We start from the raw sequence: 15,579 nt of genomic DNA on the forward strand, positions 1-15,579 counted from the left end.
AAAAAAAATGATATCATGATAATTTAAATGAATGAATCTGAAAACTTTTCACGGACCCCCTGGCAGAGTGCCACGGACCCCCGGGGGGTCGCGGACCCCACTTTGAGAACCACTGCCTTAGAGCACTTTGCAAGAAATGTATATTGTTATGGTAGAATGGGTTATTATGGTGACCGGTGTTTCAGTTATGAAAACACATTTGTCTCATTAGAGGACAATTTGTTCTGTTTCGATCGACTTATTCTTTTTTGTGACCAGTATTTTCAGTTTTGGTCATGTAAGTGCATTTTGCAAAAGATATTCAGAGTTATGGCAAGTGTGTTTCTGTTTAGATGGCTATGTTCTTGTTTTGAAGAAATACATTTTGATTCTAAATATTGGGTTTAGCAAAACTGTAATCGCGATTAATCGCAAATTAATCGCACATTTTGTATCTGTTCTAAATTTTCCTTAGAGGGATATTTTTAAAGTTTTTAATACTGTTTTTAATACTGCTCGAACGGGAGCTGCCTGGACGCTGCAATCATGTTGCACTATCCGTGCTGAGTGTGCTGACTTTTCGTACAATGTCCCACTGTCTGGCTCTGGCTACCTGCATAAAGTGAAGTGCTCGGCGCAGTTGTCGGCGAAATGTCGCTCCTCTGTTTTCACAGCTCCTTATATCCGTTAGCGCAGCTACCTAGCACCAGATGCTAACAACAACAATACACGTAAGGTCTCTCTCTCGCGCCACACATACACACACCCTCCCGGTCCTCCCGATGGCCAGTCGGTGCCTGCCGGTGAGGTCTGCCACAAGCGGACGGCAGGAGCGGGGCTGTCAGCATCAGCTTGTAGATGGTATTTTAAACTCGATGCGCTCTGAAACTACGGGGCGGCCGAGGACAAAAAATACACATGCGTTAATCGCGTTAAAATAAATAGTGGCGTTAATTTATTTATGTTTTATTAACGCGTTAACTTGACAGTCCTAATACAAATACAAACACAGTTACAGTATATGCACACTTGCACATGCAGTTGAGAGGTCAGAGCGGAGGCAGCCCTTGCTCAAGGGCACTTCGGCAGTGGCCCAGGAGGTGAAGGAGATGGCTCCTCTCCAGTACCAGTCCATACTCCATATTTTTTGGTGCGATCGTGGACGTGAACCGGCAACCCTTCGGTCCAAAGTCCAAACTATTAACATTGTACATATTCTTGATTGCCCGTGGGGAGATGACATGGCTCCATTAAAAATAAACCTCTTTTTAGTGAATTACTGAGTTTAGGGACGTTAATAAAGTTTTAATGAAGTTGACTACAGCAAACTCATATTTGTTAGTGCTTTCATGTCAATTCAGCGAACATATTAAATGATCGTGAGGATGATGATTAAAAATCGTTTGTTTGAGCCAGGCTGCATTTCCTGATGAAAAAACGATTGTTTTTGAAGATGTAGTAGGTCAACATTATTTTGTTAAATAAAAACATGGTAATGTTTTTTGAATGATTACATGTCTCTTATTTAGCACAGAATATGATCCTATCCGTGACATATGGACCTTAACAAAGATCCGCTATAGCAATCAGACGTAAATCTATCAGCTGTTTATTGAGTTCCAGTGTGGCAGCTTTTTAATCACTGCTCCCCCTGCTGGATCCATGATCCATTGCAGCTGGTTTCGTTATAATTTATCAAAGGGTCGTATCAAGTCATGAAGGGGGTTTTCCTTTCTGCGAGGATCGACTCCGTGCTGATCACGGCCCCACTGCGGTAGGGACGTCCGAAATTAGGTGCACTGTCACTGACACTGATTGTATCTTTTCCCCTGTCTGAAACCCAGGTGGTCGAACGCATCTCGGCTTGTCTGCCTGACATCTCACTGTGGATGTCTGAACACCACCTGAGGCTCAATCTAAACAAGACTGAACTGCTCTACATCCCAGGTAAGGTGCCTCCTATCCATGAACTTTCTTTGATACACAACATGGTTCAAAAGTGAGTTTTTAAATTGTAATCTTTGCAACAAATTACTTTAACAATCCAAAATTCCAGGTATTCCTCAATCAACCTGTTAAGCCCCATGCCCCCGGGGGCGGGGGAACAGGGTTTTTTTATTTCACGAAACTGTGTCTCAGGCAGTGGCGTCGCCTGGCCTGGGCATCCGGGGCTTTAGCCCTGAATGTTTTTTCTGTAGCCCCGGACAATTCTCCCTCAATAATATAATACATTAACCGTGCTTTACGTGAACCTCATCATGACACTAGAGAGGACGGCAGGACTGTAATTTCCGGTGTTCAGTGAATGCAACAGAGGCAAGACACCAGACCAATCAGAGAGTTGCATGGAAATAAACGTGTGCTTGTGTCATTCAAGCACGGCTCTGTGTGTATGGCAATGGCGCATTTAGTGTGATAGAGAGAGAGGGAGAGAGGGAGACGGAGAGGGAGAGAGAGAGAGAGGGACTGGTGCCAGCAGCAGGGACCGTGTTGTTAGCATCTGGTTAGCTAGCTGCACTAACGGACATAAGGAGCTGTTTGTTCCACAACAAGCTGGAGGAGAGTCCTCTCCTCTCAGACTGAGAGGCTCAGGTGAGCTAAAGGACTCTCTGAGTGTTTAGATAGTTAACTTTAGTTTAATTTATCTCAGTGGGTCTCAAACGGTTTGGTCACAAATTATTCAAAAGATTATTCCCGCGGCACACCTTCATATGATCATTATAGTTATAAAAAAATAAGAGATTAAAGGAAAAACAGTTATGAAATACTATATGGCAGTAAAACAAGAATACAGTTTGAAAGGGGAGTGATTTGTAAAATATCCATAAAGAACATCTGATTACATTTGTGTTTCATATGGATGTTGAGAGATGAATCCATAGATATCTTAATGTTGCTCTCAAAGTGCACCAGATTGATGCTTTTAACTTCAATATTTTAAAAATAAATCTTCCAGGGGGAGCATCCCCCCGGACCCCCCTAGAGGAGGTAAGGTCCGCCCCCACTCATACAAAAATGGCACTTTACCCCTGCCTATGTGCCGTGAGCTGATTATCGAGCCTTCATTGTAACAGTCACGGTTGTACTGTGTGTGTGCGTGTGTGTTGCAGTAAAAAATGCCACTGTAGCGCCGCCGCCACTATGGGCTACGGCCCGAATGTTTTCAGGTCCAGGCGAAGCCCCTGGTCTCAGGGCTTCTTAACATTTATGAAACTATTAATGTTCCATACTCACTTAACGGGAAGAAACTCAGCTAACTGACAATATGAACCATTTTTACCGAAACAAAACACAAGTCTCACAAGAAGCGTCTAAATGAGCCCTGAGCGAAAAAATGCTATTGCACTTAGCACAGAACTCAAAGCTTAAATACCCTTATTACTTATCGTATCTGCAAAAATAAGATATCGATTAGCAAACTGAGATTCCACAGATTCCAGAAATATTAGTATTATCACTGAGTGATCCGACCTCAGGGGTCAGGGGAAGTGAAAACAGACATCACAACACCTAGCTTCACAGAGGAAGCTTCTTACCTTAGCTGTTGTTCTGATCAAAATGTGTGTTCAATGGCATCAAAACGATAAAAACGCTGCTGAAGGTTAATCCAATGGTTAATCCAATGTGTCTGTGTCACTTTGAAATGATTCCTGATAATCCATCTTCATATTTACTAGTTTGAGCCTAGGTTTCAGTTTTCAGAGCATAAAATTGCTTTCGACTACGTGTGCATAGCTCTCACTTGTCAATGCAACCCTGTCTCCTAAATATTACGTTTCCACAGAACTAAACTGCATTCTCAATTACGTTTAGCTGGAAACTTATTTTCTCCCACGTTACATTATTTATCGACGTATCTCAAATACGTTTATTTTGTACATAGAAACGTATTTTCTCCCACGTTACGTTTGTTATGAACGTATCTCAAATACGTTTATTTTCTACATATCTTTGCCATTTATTGTCTTGCTTATAATAATGATAATAGTCATTTATAAATATCATTTTAGAGCACACATTTGAAATCGACAATCGGTCTCGATATGGTTAAATTAAAATCAGTAGGCGAGGCTGTAATTTCGCCAGCTGTTACTCTCATGAGCGAGGCAGAAAATAATAGTTTTAACATGCCAAAAAGCTGCTGTGTCATTTATTGCACCTCAAACATTAAAACAAATCCAGAGTTACGTGTTTCTATACTCCCTCTAAGAACAAAGGACAGTAAAATAACTTGAAGATCTCTGTGGCTTCAGGCTTGATCACCGTTCAAATGACAGCGTTGGTTTTCCCAAAAGTGGGCGGGGCTGTAAAGTGACGTAGATTTTACTCTCATCTAGTATTCAAAACCATTTGTTACGAACATGGATTCACAAGGGAAAAAGGACTCAAATGCACGACCCGGGAGCCAGAGATAAAGTATAAGTAATATATCTTTATTTGCCAAAAGGATATACAAAAAGAAAAAACACTCTTTGCGAGGTGACAAAAATAAAGAGTTTCAATAAGGCTCAACAAAAAAAAAAGCTCACAACGTTAGGAACAAAACTTACAAGGATATACAAAAATAAAAAACACTCTCTGCGAGGTGACAAAAATAAAGAGTTTCAATAAGGCTCAACAAAAAACGTTCACAACGTGAGGAACAAAACTTACAAAAAGTTTTCAGGAGCATGAATCAGGTATGTGTCAAGAAAATCAAAAACTGATGAGCAGACTTCTGACATGAGGACAGGACAAGACGACCTGACACTGAACACTGGGAGACTGGGGAATTTAAACACTCAACAAAGAGACCCAGGTGAAAACAATCAGGGGCGGGGCTGACGCTGATGAAGGCGGGAGAACACATAAGGAAAGGGAGTCAAGGGACCTGAAATGAGACGTGACAAAAACAAACCAGGAAGTGAAAAACAATACAAAATAAACAACATGAAACATGACTGACTAACACTTCTGGCGGTGCACAACACCGTTCTATTTATTCTAACGTAAATTACATGTCAGTGTTTTATCTTTTTATTTATTTGTTTTTATTTTAAATCGTATAATGTCTGACTTTTTTTGCCGTCTGTGAGGAAAATAAATGGGGCTTAGAGCCTGAAAATACTGAAATCTGTATTTTTTAAAATCTTTTTTTCCTTCTAATTTATTATTCTTTTCTAAATAACACACTGTTATTTACTCAACAATAACACACAATTATCCTTGTTTTTATTTATTCGTTTGATTCTATAATCTTGGGCTTTTTAACATGCTTTTTAGCCGTAAATAAAGTCACCGGAAACAGACGTAGGCCTATAAGGGACATTTTGAGCGATACACACCACAAACCCACTGAACTGATTACCCAAGATCCTCAGCTTGAAGCTCGTTGATTGGATGTTTTAGCCGTAATGCACGCAGGGATGTGGTGTTGTTAATGCAATATGATATCCGCAAAAAAAATCTGAGTTTAGGATGGCCGAAGACACTACACTACCCATAATCCCCAGCTATTGTTTGGGACTACAGTCCCGTTGACAAACCCCGTGATTAATCTTCAAGCTGTGGGATTTGGATGTTGGAGTGCCAGTGCGCCAAGGTTACGCCGAGCATCAAAGCTCTTTGAAATGGAACGAAACCACGGCAGACTATTCAAAACTGGACTCGAATGCCCCCCGAGAAATACACATGCTGGCTATTGTGTTTCGCAACATGTTCTCTGTCTATGGCACATCTCTACTGGGAATTGTAGTTTTAAAAGATGTTTTCATTTTTCCCAAAATTTGAAGTTGACAGGATTAAACTGTGTACAGCCCTGGAGGTTTAGGCGATAGGAAACAAATTGGTGTGTACAAATGTAAAACATGTAATTACTAAATGGGTGAAAATCGCTTGTATACATAATGCGTAGCATTAATATATACCCACATGAAAGCTCATTGTTACTTTGTAATTCTACTCCACTACAATTCAGAGGTTAACCTGGTATTTGTACTCCACTAAATGTATTTTAGTTACTTTGCAGATTCTGATTAATGATGTGAAATATAAACAACCCTTAAAGCAGACTTTAGTCACACCTGAGTAAAATTCAGGGGAAGGTGATTGTCAAGTGCCAACAATCAGGAGAGGTATTTGATAGTTGGTGCTTGAGAAGACTAAAAATGTATCTGCAGATCTCTATAAAGCATATTAATTACACGTTATTCTCTACTAATAGTGAATTAAAAAAAATGTATATAATTGCTATTTTGCACATCCCTTTCAAGATTTCAACATTTTCTAAGGTTTATTGACATATCATATACACAACTACGATGTAGTTATGCAATGAAGGAAAAACTTGGGCCACAGGTTCCTCAACAGTGCATTGCAAGACATCTATCAATATGTGTGTATACCTCCACCATTAAACTGTCATATTCTGTACATTTCTTATTCTATCTATATATATAAGAGTATAATTAATGTGTATAATATCAGTTAAAAATAAGTGCTTCAACATAGTTAACATTGTAGGAAAGCAATATATTAGATGTTAAGTACTTTGTCAGGCTTAATATTTATTTGTAGATAGATACCCCCAAAGCTTTTTTCTTATTTGAAAGAAGACCTTAACCAAAAGTATTATTTAATGTTTAAAAAAAGGTTAATTCGTTTGTCTGTTTTGCACATCCTCCTATTAATATCTTTGTACATCCAGCACAAAACAGTTTTGAGATCACTTACAGTATCTTCTTGATTTTTATATTCTATATTTCTATCTTTGATCTTCTACTTTCTCCCTATGAAAGTATGTACTCTTGATATTGTTTTCATCAAATAACATTATTCAACAAAAATAACATTATTCAACAAAAATAATTCAATAACGTGCTTTAACCACTAGGCGGTGCGCACAAGGTACACACAGCATACTAATAATAACTTTGTATTATTAGTGTAGGAAACTTATGTATGTATAACATCTGAAGATGTGTAATTTTATTCATTTTTTTACATAATTTTACAGGATATTGCTATACTATTTCTCATGTTTTACTTCTACACATTAATATCTGATTTGTAAAACATCACAGACAGAAAGGTATGTCTGTCATTTAATGGTAAGCTATTGAAATTGTGATTCCATAGATGTGTCTCCCATCACCCAAATCCCCTGACTATTCTCTCAACTCACTATTTACATTATTATATTCAAAGAAAATCAGTAATATCTTTAAAAACTAAAAGTCCTTTTCTATCAGCTGTGCACCGTTATGGTGTAAATATAACCTATCTATCAATTGGATCAAATATAAAAGTCAGCCGAATTACTATTGATACTGCAAGGAGACGTATTGTGTGAAAAGAAATGTAAGATGTTGTTTAATTTCTGATATATTTATGATCCACGTCACATATTCAGTTTTGGCGGCAGTTCTCCTGTTTGTCCAGAAGTCTTCTCATCAGGGCTCTATAAATAAAGAACTACGGCAGATGTGTAATATGTAATGCAGCCGAACCGTGTATTACAATGCCGTTATGTGATGACTTCCAAAGAGAAAAGCAAGAACACTCGGAATAAAGTATTATTTTTAAATGTTTTCGGATATCATATCTTATTAACACCATATCCCAGCGTGCATTGTGGCTAAAACATCCAATCAACGAGCTTCAAGCTGAGGATTTTGGGTAATCTGTTCAGTGGGGTTGTGGTGTGTATCGCTCGAAACGCCCATCTGTTTCTGGTGACTTTATTTACGGCTAAAAAGCATGTTAAAAAGCCCAAGATTATAGAATCAAACGAATAAATAAAAACAAGGATAATTGTGTGTTATTGTTGAGTAAATAACAGTGTGTTATTTAGAAAAGAATAATAAATTAGAAGGAAAAAAAGATTTAAAAAAATACAGATTTCAGTATTTTGAGGCTCTAAGCCCCATTTATTTTCCTCGCAGACGGGAAAAAAAGTCTGACATTATACGATTTAAAATAAAAACAAATAAATACAAATATAAAACACTGGCATGTAATTTACGTTAGAATAAATAGAATGGTTTTGAATAATAGAGGACAGTAAAATCTACGTCACTTTACAGCCCCGCCCACTTTTGGGGAAACCAACGCTGTCATTTCAACTGCGATCAAGCCTGAAGCCACAGAGATCTTCTGTTACTGTCCTTTTTTCTTAGATGAAGCACAGAAACACGTATCTCTGGATTTGTTTTAATGTTTGAGGTGCAATAAACGACACAGCAGCTTTTTGGCATGTTAAAACTATTATTTTCTGCCTCGCTCATGAGAGTAACAGCTGGCGAAATTAAAGCCCCGCCTACTGATTTTAATTTAACCATATATCGAGCCCGATTGTCGATTTCAAATGTGTGCTCTAAAATGATATTTATAAATGACTATTATCATTATTATAAGCAAGACAATAAATGGCAAAGATATGTAGAAAATAAACGTATTTGAGATACGTTGATAACAAACGTAATGTGGGAGAAAATACGTTTCCAGCTAAACGTAATTGAGAATGCAGTTTAGTTCTGTGGGAACATAATTTTTCGGAGACAGGGTTGATCAATGGTAACGTGTAGGTGGATTTAGGAACTTCCCCTCAATTCTTTTGGCTCTAATGGTTCAAAAGAGATGTCAATCATCAAAATCGACAGAGGGGGGCCAGAGATATGACAAATCCACCCAAATGACCCCAGAAGTGGTTTTTTTGTTGCTAAATCTCTCTAAAAAGTCAAATGTCACTTGTTTTGCATCAATCCTGATGCAGGGTACTTATTATATGTTATTGTTTGGATTCCTAAAGCTTTTAGTCTACTAACCCATCATTCAAGGGTGGTTTTCACTATAAGTAATGGGTCTTTTTTTGGACGGAAACTATAATTTAAATTGTTTTACTATGTTCAATCTGAATTTATTTTAAAATAAAACAATTCTAAATTGATTCTGACTCTTCTACATCTAACTCACAGGTTTATCATTGCTTTGAGAAAAAAGATGATTAATTTACCCCTTTTAGAAGTGAAGTTATAGTCATTTGTTCTGGGAATGTCATTTTCGAGCCTGAGACCTGAAAAACAGGCTTGGGGCTTAACAGGTTAACATTGGCACCTCTGCTGTTACCCCGACTCAGAATGGTAGAAACCTGGGTGTGATACTGGATGACCAACTTTCCTTCACTTTTAACATCGCTGCTACAACCCTCTCCTGCAGAAAAACTCTGTACAATATTAGGGGGATACATACATCCCCTACCGACACAGAAGGAGGTACAGGTTCTGGTCCAGGCTCTTGTCATCTCATGCCTTGACTACTGTAACTTCCTCCATCTGACCTCTACAGCCAATTCAGAATGCTGCAGCCCAACTGGTCTTCAACCTCCACAAGTTCTCCCACACTACACCACTCCTTCGCTCCCTGGCTGCCAGAATCTGCTTCAAGACACTTGTACTGGCCTACCATGCTGTAAAGGGATCTGGTCCATCCTACATCCAGGCCTTGGTTAAACCATACACTCCAGCACGTGCACTACGCTCTGCTTCAGCCAAGGCTTGCTACTCCATGACTGCGAGTGGGACCCAGGTACCACAGGCCTGTTTGCTATCCTGGCTCCTAAATGGTGTTACGGTGTATGTATGGTGTATGGTGGTTATCAGTGTCGGGCAAGTTACTTCCAAAATGTAATATATTACATATTACCTATTACTATCTTTTGAAAGTAATAAGTTACATTACAATATTACTGTCTCTGAAATGTAATGAGTTACAATACTTTTTAGTTACTTTTTAGTTACTTTCACCAAATTAACCGCAAAAGAATGGCTAGGTATTTTAAATGCTAAAATGTAGTTTAGTGCAGCTCATTATACATCCAGTGAAGGGCAATGTGGTATAGCATAACAACTGTGTAGGCCCTTATGCATTATTTTTGACCCAACAGGCATGGCAGAATATGGCACTATTTTCACATGAATATTCTAGCCATTGTCTATTTTTGTACCACGAGCTGCAAAATGATCGCCTAACCCCACTGTACAGACGGGTACTTGTTTTGATATACCTGGGCACGCTCTGTTTTGCCGTGGTATCCTGGCACCTGCGGGCCGCAGAGGGACGGCGTAGTTTCGGGCGACGAAGACTGCTGCTCCGGGGGCGAGGGCGGCGAGTCGGGTGGGAGTAAGCTAGTGTCCACGGAGGGTAACGTGATGTCCCCATCTGACCTGTTGCTACTGTCTGCAGTAGATGCAGTGTTCCTGGCGTTTAGTGATGGTTGCTTTAACCATTTTCGTATATTATCCACAGATGTGTGTCACTGCTGTGGAAGCACTTTGGAAATGATGCACGCGCAGCGGAGCAGGTCACGCGCACCTGACACGATTTGTTGTTTGTATTTTTTGCTCCGTTCTCTTTTTTGAATAGAGGGTGCGTAACATTCAACCGCCGATCCCGACGCGAAGCCCAAAGGGTAAACACACCAGGTTTACTAATCTACCCGCACAATTTGTCTCTGGTGTCGGAATGTCTCGCTACGTTAGTACATTCTTAAAAAACAAAACACCATTTATGTTCGGGTTAAAATGTGTTGTAACTGCGTTACTGGGCATTGTAACGGGTAATATATTACCCACATTTCATTAGTAATGCGTTACATTACTTCGTTACTGCAAAAAGTAATATATCACTGTAACTCCGTTACTTTTGTAACACGTTACTCCCAACACTGGTGGTTATGGTGTAATGGTGGTAAATGGTGTGATGTCCATTGACATCAGGACAGCAGAAACTCTGCATATCTTCCGTCGCAAACTGTACCATGGCAATTAAGTTATTGCCTTGTAACTGATTCACCAGCACTTACTCTGGTATGATATCTTACTTGAAGTGAATATGTCTGTACTTTCCTTGTTGTTCGGAGTTTGATTCTTCATGGTTTTTGCACTTATTGGATAAAAAGCGTCAGCTAAATGATATATAAATATAATGTAAGGCAATCTTCAAGACACTTCAAGCTCTTAATCTAGTTGGTTCCGTTCTGTGTTTTCGCTCTGTGGGCCATTTCATTCTCTCCTTTACAGGTTGGGCTTGAGTTTCTGGGGTAGCATTAGGAAGGTTACTCCTGTGGTCTGAGGTGATGCAGGTGGTAAGAGATCTCCAGTGCTGTGGGGTACTTCCTGCCTGGAGTTCACCTTGGTCACACCAGGTGATACCGCTGTGTGCTGCACCTGCATCTTTTCTAGTCCACATTTGGTTCTGGCTTTGTTTATTATTAGGCCTAGGGATGCACCGAATTTTTGGCCGCCGAAAATTATCGTCCGAAAATGGTAAAAAAGGCCCTTTCGGCTTTCGGCCGAAAGGGTTCTAGCACCGAAAAAATATCACTGAATGTCAGAGAACAGGGTTACGTTGGTAAGGTAACGTGTTGTTGTGATGACGTAATCAAAACGCGGCGACAAGCACGGCGCGCGACCATGCTCGCGGCTGGCTCACAGCCAACATGTCTGGCACTTGGAGATATTTAAAAATATCAGAGAAAGAGGCGCGGATTGCGATTTGTAAAACGTGTTCAGCTGACATTTCTCGAGGGGGTGTAACTGCAAAGACTTTCACCACTTCGGGATTGCTTCACCACTTGAAATCAAAACACCCGGACAAATATGCGGAGTAAGATCAAATCACAAGCACTGACAGCGAGAGACTGTTCAGCGCTGCCTCTCATGTGCTTGATGAGAAGAGGAACAGACTTATGGCTGATAAAGCAGAGAAGCTACTGTTCATTAAAAAGAACCTCCTACTTTTCCTTAATAAGTAGACAAGGCTGGTTTATCATAAGCTTATCTAGTTCTACATGTCTACTCTATACCCACTTTCCTGAACAATTTTCATTGTGAGTTATAATTCACCATCTCAGGTTATCATTAGGGGGAAATGACAGCAGCACAGTGTTCAATATATTGTACTTTTGGTATCTAAATGATACAATGTTGTTTACATTGCTCATGAGGACAGACCACCTTATTTGCAGATTCTTGAAATTGTAATTTAATTTGTAATGGATTGTGGATTTTGTATCCAGTTTTCACTTTATGTATCTTTATACAATGTTTACTACTTTTCTTATGAGGACAGACAGCTTTATTTACAGATTCTTGAAATTGAATTGTAATTTCATTTGTAAATAGTTACATTCATGTGGATTTATCCAGTTTGTACATTTGTATGCATGCACTTATAGGTGCATTTGTGGTTGTTGAAGGCCTGGCTGTTACAGTCTTTATTTACACTATTTTGTTGTAGGCCTACTGGCCTAGATGTTTATGCAGTTTTAAAGCACCTTGGCTTTGTTCTGAATGCACTTTGTTGTAGTTATCCTACAGAGAAAAGAAGACTTGGAATTAATGTACTGTATGCATTCAAAAGTGCTGAATAAATGTTTTATGGACCCATAATAGTGATTATTATTTAAGATATATATATATATATATTTCTATTCATAATTTTCGACCTTTCGGCATTCGGACAACTGTTTCCTATTTTCGGTATCGGTTCTGGCCAAGAATTTCCCATTCGGTGCACCCCTAATTAGGCCTTTTGCGTTCTTGCATATAAAAGGCCTTTAGGTAACAGTAAAACAAGAAGGCACCTAACTATACAAGAATCCAACAGCAGTTTCCTCTTGGTGATCCAGACAGGCTGGACCAGAGGATGCTCAACATGAGAGACATAACTGGACTCCTAACAGCAGTAAAGTTCAGCACAGACTGTATATATTTGTGATGTTGTAATATATTCATATTCATGCCCATGACACCTGTGATCGTTAGTTTTAAATATTTACATTTGTGCCTTCTTTTCTTATTCATGCATCTTAATGTGTGTATAACAGTTGTAAATATGCAGTGGTGTTTGTATTTTGGTATCATTTAGTATAATCACACAAATTATGTGTTCTTCATTTATTGAATGTTCAATACCTGACAAGGTCGAAGATCAGTGGGCGGAACCTCTGAAGTGTGGTCGCTGTGCTCAGAGGATTATTTTTATGGTGACTTCCCCCTTCATATTGTGTCCCTCACGTTTCATCTGCCCTTTCTGTAAATGTTCCATGTGAGAGGAGTCATTGTAAGGGAAACTGAATATAAGACTGATTTGTTATATCTGTTATCAGTGATTAAACGTAGATCGTCTAAACCAGAGGTGCCCAGTACGTCGACCGCGGTCGACCGGATGCTGGTAGATCGCGAGTCATTCATAAATTTAAAAAAATCCAGCTCCGTTAAAATAGACAAAACAGGTTTTGATCCCTCCTCCTTTGGCCTCCCTGCCACTTAATTCAGGAGTTGACTTGATTGACAGAAAAAGCGACCTATTGCTTTCCAGTCTGTTAACACAGAATGCAAAGCGATACAAAATCAGTCAAGTGCCGGGAGAGACAAACAACAAAATGAGTGCGGGAACGAGCAAAAAGCTAAAGACATACCACTTCCACACAGAATGGGAGGGAGAATCTTTTTTTGTGATGTCACATTCAAAGGTTATTTGCCTTATTTGTAAAGCAAGCGTCGCTCTGCCAAAGAAAGGTAACGTGGAGAGGCATTATCGGAGTGTTCACAAGGCATATGACAGCGACTTCCCTCCGAGTAGCGAGTTGAGAAAGAGAAAGGTCATGTATTATTGCTACACAAACATTATCTCTTAGTCTTAGTGTCGCCAACTCGTTTCTAACATGCTAAAAGACAAACAAATGCGTCTATGGTCGGTGTATTTTCTATCTTTCCAATCCAGAAGAGATCTCTCTCTCCCCCGTCTGTTTGCAAGGGGGCGGGGCAGTTTACACACACGCATCTGCTACATGCAGCAACACACGGAGGAGATGGTGGAGAGAAGCGCTCCAAGGTGTGGTTACATGTTACCCGTCTTGAGGTGGACAATGCTCGTCACCAAAAGTGTTTAGCATGTAAGGGCGGTAACACGAGCAATTTGTCTAAACATTTAGCAAAAGTGCACCACATTCGGACGGAGGAATGCACCGGGTTCGACTGTCTTTCGAGTAGCTCTGTAGCCCCATCCACGAGTAACGTTTCCACGTCAGGTGTTATGTATGCTAGCAGCAACACACGGAGTTAACTACATTATACAAACATGGGTTAATGATTAGAGGTAACTGAGTTATTTATTTTGTTAAAGTTTCAGCTATTCTGTTTCCAGTTCTGTCATCAGATTATTTAATAAGATTTGTTAAAACATTGTTGTTTCTTTTGATGTGTAATATTATTTATTTAATTCAAATAAAAAGCAATGTTAATTTTGTTCACAATTTGTTAAGTTAATTTAATAATATATGTATTTTTGAATCAAGTATTCATCTTTATTGTCTTCATTGTTAGTTTCCACATGCCTAAAACAACCTCAAACTAAATCTAAAAGTTGATGGCTAAATAAGAGCGTTTGAGAAATTGTGCAAGGCACACAGTAGTAGTCCGAATAGTCGATTAATCGTTTCATTAATCTATAGATTAATCGATAATCAAATTAGTCGTTTGTTGCAGCCCTATTGTAGTTATCCCATGTAAAAATAAAACGTGTTATTCAGCAACCCTTGCAATTTGGGTTTTTATTTTTGGTTGGTAGACCTCGGTTAGCTGGTCATTTCAAAAGTAGCTCACCAGCCAAAAAAGTGTGGGCACCCCTGGTCTAAACTGTATGCTGGCTCGGGTCTCGTCCATGAACAACTCAAAAACACAACGCAAAGACCGCTTAACGACACCGGTTACATGTGCATTTGTATATATGTGTCTTTGTATGAGTATACATGTATATATAAAAGTGGGTGTTCAGGTGTGTATGTATCAGTGACGTGCGGTGAGGTTCATGGTTGGTGAGGCACTGAGTCATATTTACAAATATTATATTTTGACCTTAATCAAAATATTCGGTTATTTTCCAAAGCTTTTTTAGTCTGATGCTTCGATTCATTTTAAACAGACCGTTCAACAAAAGGATACCCAAAATCTAAATATTGGATTGCTTTTTCTTAGTAAGATCCCATTTTCATTACAATTCTGGTCTTACCTTGACTTGAAGATTAAGTCCATGCTCTCTTTCTGGACAACAATCTCTATTAGTTTGTTGTAAAAGTCCTGCTTATCTTCCTGTAATTTCAAAAGTATAGTTTGTTGTTTGCGTCTCGTCTCTGCGTAGAATAACAGTAGCAACAAGAACCTGTGGGCTCACGGGCTTCAGTGCGGCAGAGGTTATGGCTGCCTCTCCTGCTGCTTTTTTCATTGCCGTTGTATGATGAGACCAGCGAGCCTAAATATCATATATACGTTAAATAAGTTATTTAGAGACTATGGATGGCGAGGATACATTTAATAAAGGGATCTACAAACATTACATTGGTGACATACAGTGAGATGGTAACAGGCATGAGTTTAGTGCCCGCTTTCCAGACAGTTTCTGTGGGGTGACACATTCTGAGGTGAGGCAGAGCTCATCTGTATCGAAAGCCAAAGGTGCCATAATACGCCCGTATGTTCGTCCGTAGTTTTGCACCAACTTACGGGGAGGCCCGTAAGTTGGTGCGAAACTACGGACGAACATACGGGGAGGCCCGTAAGT

General features: G+C 39.4%; 1 long non-coding RNA gene across 1 annotated transcript in view; it reads left to right on the forward strand.

Annotated features, from left to right (window-relative positions):
- Positions 1 to 15,579, forward strand: part of LOC307035947 — a 74,362-nt gene that overhangs the window by 11,696 nt on the left and 47,087 nt on the right. Inside the window, exon 2 of the long non-coding RNA XR_013807244.1 lies at positions 1,824 to 1,926. This is a non-coding gene — a long non-coding RNA (uncharacterized lncRNA). The remainder of the gene's footprint in view (positions 1 to 1,823; positions 1,927 to 15,579) is intronic.

Source organism: Notothenia rossii, assembly GCF_949606895.1.
Source record: "Notothenia rossii genome assembly, chromosome: 4".
NCBI classification, from domain to species: Eukaryota; Metazoa; Chordata; class Actinopteri; order Perciformes; family Nototheniidae; genus Notothenia; species Notothenia rossii.